The sequence below is a fragment of the Cyprinus carpio genome, chromosome B17, assembly GCF_018340385.1.
Source record: "Cyprinus carpio isolate SPL01 chromosome B17, ASM1834038v1, whole genome shotgun sequence".
Classification (NCBI taxonomy): Eukaryota; Metazoa; Chordata; class Actinopteri; order Cypriniformes; family Cyprinidae; genus Cyprinus; species Cyprinus carpio.
In genome coordinates this window covers 15,691,515-15,700,377 of record NC_056613.1, presented here as the reverse complement: position 1 = coordinate 15,700,377, position 8,863 = coordinate 15,691,515, and positions in this window count along the sequence as shown.

Below are 8,863 nucleotides of genomic sequence, written 5' to 3'. Positions count from 1 at the left end.
TTTTCTTTTCTTTTCTTTTCTTTTCTTTTCTTTTCTTTTCTTTTCTTTTCTTTTCTTTTCTTTTCTACTATTTTCCCAATCCAAACTTAGGTCCCATTGAATAACTGAGACTATATCATTACCACTTTACAATATAGTTGTTTATTAAAATAAGTTAACACACGAGGTAACATGACGTAATATTAAACACAGTTTTTTATTATTTCTATTATTATTTTTATATGTATTATATTTATTATTATTTTTACACAATTTGTTTATTTATTTATGTTTTTTTTATATAAAGCATGTAAGTATAAATAATTATTCAGTTACAATACAATTTGTGTTTGGGACATTGGTCAATGTTTTCTTTTTTTTTTTGTTTTAATTTTTAATGTTTTGTTATCTTTTATCTTTTCTGAATTTCCAAGCTCCCACTATATAACTGAGACTATATAGTAAAAACTGTCGAATTGAAAGATATAGATGAAAGAATAATAATGTGTTGTTGTAATTTTATTAATCTGGATTGTGATGTTGCTGGTGTAATAATCACATGCTAATATACACATGCAGTGAAATGCACCTCAGCATGTGAAACAACCCTGTAAGAAAATAATTATACTCAAATTACATTTTAAGTTGGTTGCTGTATAAAATGACAGCATTATTAAAAACAAACATATATGCTGCTTGTCTGCAGATTATTAGATTCTGACAAATTAATCAGGAAGTCAAGTAATCTTCAGGCACATAACATTCCTGAACAATGAGTTTCATGCAATCTCACATGGGCTGCATTTCTTACCTTAACGCTGACACATGAAACATGCAAACCCAGGCCTAAACAATGTGTTGTTTTTGAAATCTCTAAAGAGTTGCTCTAACGTAACCCTTCTCAGAATATGGAGGCCTGTATGAAGTTAATGACTTCTCTCATACGTTCCCTCTTTTGCACTCGTCCGGTGACAGAATTATTAAATTGACATGAGCATATCACGTAACTGTCAGCCATCGTGTGCTGCCGCCACCAAATGTTCATTTCTCATTTTTCCCCACAAGTCCCCATCTTTGGCAATCTGTCATCCTGACGGCTTCTTATTCCCCCACTAAGTGCCCACAGGCGAATGTGACGCTCATTGGTGACAAGAGCATTTTAGGTTGTCATGCACTAATGCAGAAGTTCCCGGGGACCCAACCGGTGTATTCATCTTCATCTGCTTGACTTTGCTCTTTCCGCTGTTGTCATAGCTTTGGTAAATTAAAGATAGCCCCTCCTTCTCCGTGAAGAGCACTGTCAACAATTTACCCAAATGCACCTCATTAGCTGGTCACGCTGCCACTCAACTGCAGATTTAGGCTTTTAATCCAGGTGAGTTATTGTTACTTTGTCATTAACAGGCACTGGAACCTAATGAGAAAACAAGAGCTGGAGCCCAGCCAAAAAAAGGAGAGCTTGCTGGTGATTCATTGGACCAGACCACACAAGATCCCCCCACCCCAATGGGAGATAATAAGGCCATTTATATGGGTGTCAGTGGACAGGAAGCACGACCATATCTGGACTCTGAAGGGCAGACAATCAAGTCTTCAGAAGAAAATGTTGGAAGGTGAAAGCTGTTTTTCCCTCCTCCTAATAATACTTCCGGCCTTTTATGTTTTGTGTATGTATTTGGTGGTCTCTAGTTGACCAAGAGTAACGTCAACACTGCACAGGACTTTCCCCCTCAAAATTACTAAATGTTGCCAACCGTCTAAACTGGCAACACTTTATAACATGGTTCAAATCAAAGTCTTAAATGTAAATGAAGAAATATTGTTATGTTTGTTCAAGATAAATACATTTGAATTTTTACAACGTAAAGCATTAAAGATGTACTAGTATATGTACGATTAAAATGAACAACAATTTTACAGCATTTATTAATTATTAAAGTTAATGTAAAAGATTAAATAATGTTAATTCATGTTTGTTTATAATGCATTCATTTTAATTTATATAACTTGAAATGTTAAAAATATACAATATGTAACATTTGCATTATTTATCAGGAACTTAAAATAAACCATTTTTGCAGCATGTGTTAATCGATCTTAATGTAAATTATTAAATATCAATACATATTGTTCATTCATGTTTGTTCATAATGCGTTAATTTTAAATTATACAACTTGAAATGTTAAAAATGTTTTTGTATAATGTAAATAACATTAACCAAGACTAATAAATGCTAGTTATCATAAAGTAATGCATTAATTATGATTGAAAACTCAATGTTAATGTTAAATATATACTAGGATGTGTAAAAATTAGGACTAGTTAAAGCATTAGGTATCAAGAACTAAGAATGAACAACAATTTTAAGTTCTTATTAATCTAGGTTAATGTAAATTAATAAATACAGTTAATTCATATTTGTTCATAATATAATTTTAATTCATACAACTTGAAATATTGTAAATGTAAAATGAACAATAACCCAGATTGATAAATGCTTGTTATCATAAAGTAATGCATTAATGACATGTCTAAATTAGATAAGGATTCTCTTTTAAAGTGCAAACACTCATATATCTCATATTTTTCTTTTTCTAGAAACCACACAGACTTTTATTGTGATGAATGCTGTCTGGTGGGATGCTATCCCTTTAAACGTCTGCCGGCGGGACAGGTATTTCTAATTTACGCACAGTGATTACCAAAGTCATTTTAATGAATATCATTGCGATTTTGCAAGCTGTAAAGCATATCATTACCATTAGGCTTTTACACACTATCCTAACTAGGGATGCGTTCAGCAAAGCCTTAACAAAGTCGTTAAATCCATTTAAAAAGAGCCTTATTTGAGAAGCAATCAAATTTTAAATGATTTTATTACCAAAAGAGTATTTAACAAGTAGCTGATTAAATGCCAAAGGCAGGTTATCTAAGTTTAACCTTCAGAAGAGAAAATGATCAGAGTCTGCCCCTGGCATTGCTGGATAGAAATATCATCCCCCATTATCCCGCCACACCTGAAGTTGCAAATGGCCTTTTGTGGGAGGCAGGGAGGAAAATTATGTGATTCAATTAATGACCATCTTTATGTGAGAGGGGAAGTGTGGCACATTGTATAGGATAGTATGGAGGTATGGAGGGTTGGGGGCTGGAGCAGAGTGTACTGAATACTAGCGGAATCATCTTTAAGATGGATAGCATTTGTGTAATATAAGAATAAATGGTGATGACCTCATACGCCTGTGCTTATCATAGACAGTATTATATGTTGAAAGTGGTGGTTGTTTGTAATGTGGTTATTTGTAATAATGATTTTCTTATAACTCATTTCCTTATTTGAATGAAAATTAATTAAGTGACTAAAACTGTAAAGAGGAAATGTGTAAAATGCTTCTCATTATCATTCATAAATTAAGATAGTAAATAATTAAATTATGATAATACTATAAAATATTGTATATTTTAACCCATAATTCTATCTGTTTTTGAGTATATGCATGATAAATACAAAATATTTTACAACAAAGTTGCTCATAATGCCCCTCACGGTTAATTAAAAAGTGTCCTGTGCTTATCTGCATACAAAATACATTTAAACTGTGAAAAATGGAAAAGAAACACACAATCATCTATGAAATATGGCTTATACCTTGCTGACCATTCATAATTATTCTTTTAATTATCTGGCATATAATTTGAGTGCTGTGGCTTCTCGGGGTTGCAGATATTAGGCTGTAAATATTAATGGACAGAGGCAATTCACTCACAAGAGGGTTGCAGAAGTAATGAACAATATGACAGCTGAGTCTTAATTAAGCAGGAAACACCAAGACCAGATCAGGTCTGGACCACCAGAGAGAAAAGTTCAATAACACTGTCTAATCATGCACTTATCAGTTTGTACTTGCTCATTCATTTATTTCAAATATGCTAATTCATTTAAATGAATAACATTGATGAATTGATCCACCAAACCTAATGATCGGGTACATTGTGATTATAAATAATGCATTTTCATGACTTTTGGGATTCCTTGTTAAAGCAACAAAATGCACATTTACAATCCTACAATGGTTAATGTTGTCTAAATATCAAAATATGAATATTGTTGTTATAAATTCACTTCATTTTAACACTGAGATATTGTATCCGTAAGCAGTGTGTGTCAGGTGCTCTCAGTGGCTCCTGTGAGGCCACGGGTAGATGATGAAGTATCAAATGTTAGCCGGCCTCTGTGATGAAAGTCTGAAGCAATAAGCTCCAGTAGCTAAAAGGATCTGGTTCAATAGCGATTTACCTCTAAACTGCTTAAGGGTATCTCACAGGTGCCAAGAAGCTTTTTATTTGATACAGTACAGTAGTATTAATTCAGGTTTCTTGTTTTCATTTTTATCTCAATTTATGTCGTATGCCGTGAGTCTCCCTGGGAAAATATTGCCTCAAAGCGCTGTCATATGAAACGAATAACAATCGGTTGTTTGACCTGGCTGTAACAAGGTTAATTATATTTTGCCGTCTCTCTTTTCAATTTTTTTGCCCGATGAATGAGTGATATGTGAGCTCTTGAATATTTCAAGGTGAGCAGAAACAGAATAATAGCTAGCAGTGTTTTGAAATACTTCATGTCACTGTGATCCGAATGTAATTAGGTCTAGTTTTTTTCCTCAAGCTTTTAGCCTGGACTGTCAGGCACATATTTGATAACACGGTCCACCTATTTTAAGGTTAAACTAAGTTAACTTTTGCCTGCAGAGACACAATTCATTGTATTAAGTGGTCACTGCCACAACAAAACGGAATAATACAGTATGCAAAGTAATAGTGGGCCAGAACGGGGCTGCAGGATGACTTAAAATTATTCAAATGAATATTATTATTAATAAAATGCATATTATTATTAATAAAATAGAATAATCTGTAAACTAATAATAATACAGTTCTACTAGTTTTGTTTCCCTGTTTCTGTTTATAAAAATATTAAAAACATATAAAAATAAAACATATATAAAAAATACATTTGTTGGACAATGCGAGGCCAAAAATTCACTGCTCTATAAAAAAAATAAACATTATAGTATAATGTTTAACAGATTTACATGTGCATTAACTACTGATCTGCATTATAAATGTTCTAATAATAATGCCTTCCTTAATGCAAGTTCCCAGTTATTTGTAAGTGTTAGCTTATGTTCTAAAACAAAGAGCAAAAATAAACATCAATAGGTGCACTGTAAGCTATTACAAGTAGCCTACACAGTAGCATTCAGCCTTAATTGTCAATGGGTAATTAAAGTCCAAAACGCCATTGGTGTGATGGCTTTAATTGCCCCTTTAAACACAATACATTGTAATTAAGCGCAGGGCGCGCGGGGTGGAGGGTGAAGGTGACAAACGGATGGCAAATGATCTGAGGATACGCGGATTTGATCCACAAGTTTAATAAGATGTCACGCTCGTTCTCCGCCTCGTGAACGTCTGCTAATTTCGGCGCGCACGAGCATTCTCTGGAGGTGTATCAGCGCGCATGGCCCAGAGCTCCCACACACCTCTTTTTCTTTTCTATTCAGAGAGCAAACAGCTTGCATTGCCCTGCAGGTATCGCAGGCATACGCTTTCACCTTCACTCTTTCTCTCCGGTCACTCCCCAGAAGAGCGCACGGCAAAGTTTTGCTCCCCTTCTGCCCCTTTTTCCGCGCGTATGCCGCGCGCAGGCAACGGTGCGTGGCCCCGCTCAGCCTTATTAAAAGTGGAAGGCGATATTTCACCCTCAAGAAATATAACAAGATAGACAAGTGAGCAAAGCTAATCCTGGGGATGAAATTAGCAGGCAGAGTCCGGGGCCTGCTGGAGATGATGAACGAGGTTGAACTACCTTACACAGGCGCGCGTCCGCTGGGATAATTACGCCATGCTCCCGGGCTTGAATCTGTCGGTGGGACTTTTTGATGGCTCTATTTCAATGGGGGCTTGCCTGTGAAATACATAGTAAAAGCTATTAAAATTGAAATTGTTCTAGGGTGGTGTTGGGAGAGCGGGCTATTGACCCTATCAGGCAGTGTTTAAAAAGGTGTGCCTTGCGTGGGGATTCTCAGGGCGCTCGGCGTGTCTTTGACAGTTTCACACACACTCACGCTCTCTGTTCCTCACATTCAACTTTTCAAGTGAGATGAAATTCATGAAGATTAGTATCGATAACTAGATCACTCATCTGACTTAAATAGGATTTTGTGAATCTTTGTAAATTTGACGATATTACAGTATCTAATGTGGTTTCAATTGCATTAGATTTATTAAACATTTATATGTGCTTCTTTTTACAGTTCTGCAATATTGTGTCTTTTAAATAGATATATGAATCCTTAAAATGTACATAATTATTCAATACATTGTTTTAACAATGATAACAACTTATATTTATATATTGTAAGTATATTTTTATTTTATATATTATTATTAATATATTTTATATATTATTATTTTATCTAAATATTATTTATTATATAAATATGATCTATTATATTATTATATTATCTATCTGTTATAATTTTCTATATACAAATATATTTTTGATATATACTTTTCTATAAAAATTATTTTGTGATAATAAGTGATGCATGTAGCCTGTATATCAAACAAATGATTTGTACATTCACTGATTAAAATAGCTGTAAACAGGTTTTGACAGCATATATTATTGACAGTAAGAACATTTATCATGAAGTATTAAAATGTGTTTAATTTGGTCATATCCCAATTAACATTGTTTATTCAATTCAAAGATCTATTCAACCTGGCTAGGTTACGTCAATAAAAGTAAATTTTAAGGATCATAAATGGCTGCTTAAGATAAAAATAGCACACTTTCACTATTGCTGGTGTGTTATGGTTTAAGACCAGGCTGTTTGCATTACTTTAAGTCAAGTGTCTTTAAAAGACTGGCCAATTTAAACGTACAGTGCATGGGACCATGTCGAGAAACGTTATCACTTTATACCAGATTCAGAATAACAAGATATACACACATGATCTCTTCTACAAAGGCACACCAAAGACATTATTTATGCAGGTAAACATCAGAGGACGCATTGCAAACATCAAGGAGATGTTTGTGCATACGCTGCAGTTGGGAGGGAGATTTTACTGGAAATAAATGTGAGAATCCTCAGCGCTTGGCTGTGGGTGGAGGTGTTCGGGTGCACATGAGGATAAAGCACAGTAGAGTCACATCAGGCTTTGACCAATACGCTGACCCGTCTCCAGGGGAACAATGACTTTGAACATTTCTGCACCCGGCCCTGGCACCTTCATTGTACGAGTGATGGCGCCAGCAAACCTATTCATCACTTTCCACTAAGTTACCTCCTCTTTGTTTTAGTCCACAAATGTAGGTGGAGGGAAACAAAAAGTGAGAAACATACACACATTTACTCTGCATATGCATACACAAATACAAACATTCAAGTTTAGGTGCATCCATAAAGGGAGTTTGAATCTTCATTAGGGTTAGACTATCAGTTTACAGTTACAAAGTTGAACCACTGAATGACAAATTACAAGATTTGTTTCTTTACATGCTTATGCTTTTAAATATGCATGGAACATAATTCACTTATATATAAAATACAATATAAGCAAACATATATTCTTGGATGGAAATGAAAGACACTTTGGAAAATCTGTTGTTGAATATGACCAGCAGATGGCACCCCCTACCATGAAATGGTACATTTTTCCAACGCACCTTTGCAAAAGAACTCTATGAAATTCAGAAAAAGCAAAAACTGTTGTTTAAGAGGATGATCCCAGTCTCTTGTCTTTTTTTATAATAATTTATGGAGTCTAGCAAAACTCCTGTCTTTTGTCCTTGGAAAATTAATTAAAGTGAAAATATGCAAGCTTTCAAAATGATACACTGTATGTGCCTTAGTTTTGTCCTTCTGCTCTTCAAAACACTTTCAAACCTACTCATTTTACCTACAATATAAAACTCATGCCTCCATTATTGTGTGAGTGAGAGAACTAATTTTAATTGTTATGTTTAGTTGCTAAAGTTTGCACAAATGCTGACACAGAAGCATTTCCATGACATTTTCTTTTTGTCTGCAGGATTTGTATGCATTTCAAAATTCCCTGTTTAGCATATCTGTTTATTTGAGTTATGACAGGGCAGTCTTTTTGAATTTTACTATTATGTTAAAAATGTCTTCCCATCAAAAATGTAGCAATGTTTTCAGAATGTTTGGGGTTAAAGTCAAGTATTTTTGTTTGACAAGGTTGCATGTTTATGCAAATGAAAAGCTTGTAAATTGTTTCCATCGTAGTTTTGTGAATTTCCAAAATTTTAGCTGCCTGGTAGCTGTCTTCCTTCAGAAGAAAGGGAAAAGGATTTTCTTGGGAGAAGTTTTTTGCTCATTTAGTGAGGCTGTAATGATATTTGCTGGTGCTTAATTGAGTTACTTGAATGCTTAGTAACAAGGAGAACATAGTGTAGATTAAAGGGAGATGAAGTGGAAATTTAGTTTTGTGTGAAATTATGGTTCTGTTATCATGTTAAAAAGCACATACAGTGTGCAGCTCAAAGAGAACACACATTTTAGAATGTTAAATGTGCATAAAGCTATATAGAATATAGTAAATGTAATACATAAACATAATTAAAAAAAAATTGAATTTAGGTAAAAATTCAGCCTAAAACTGTCCCATGGATTCCAGCAGGGCTGAGCGCAGCTGCCAGTGAGGGTAAATGAGAAAGTGTGTTTGCGGCTCCTGCCACACTTAGCAGTTACGCAAATCCAATTGAATTTCCTCTCATATGCTCTCACAGGTATCTTTTGTCCTTTAATCAAATTCTGTTTATGGTTGAGGCAATTATTTCCAATTTAC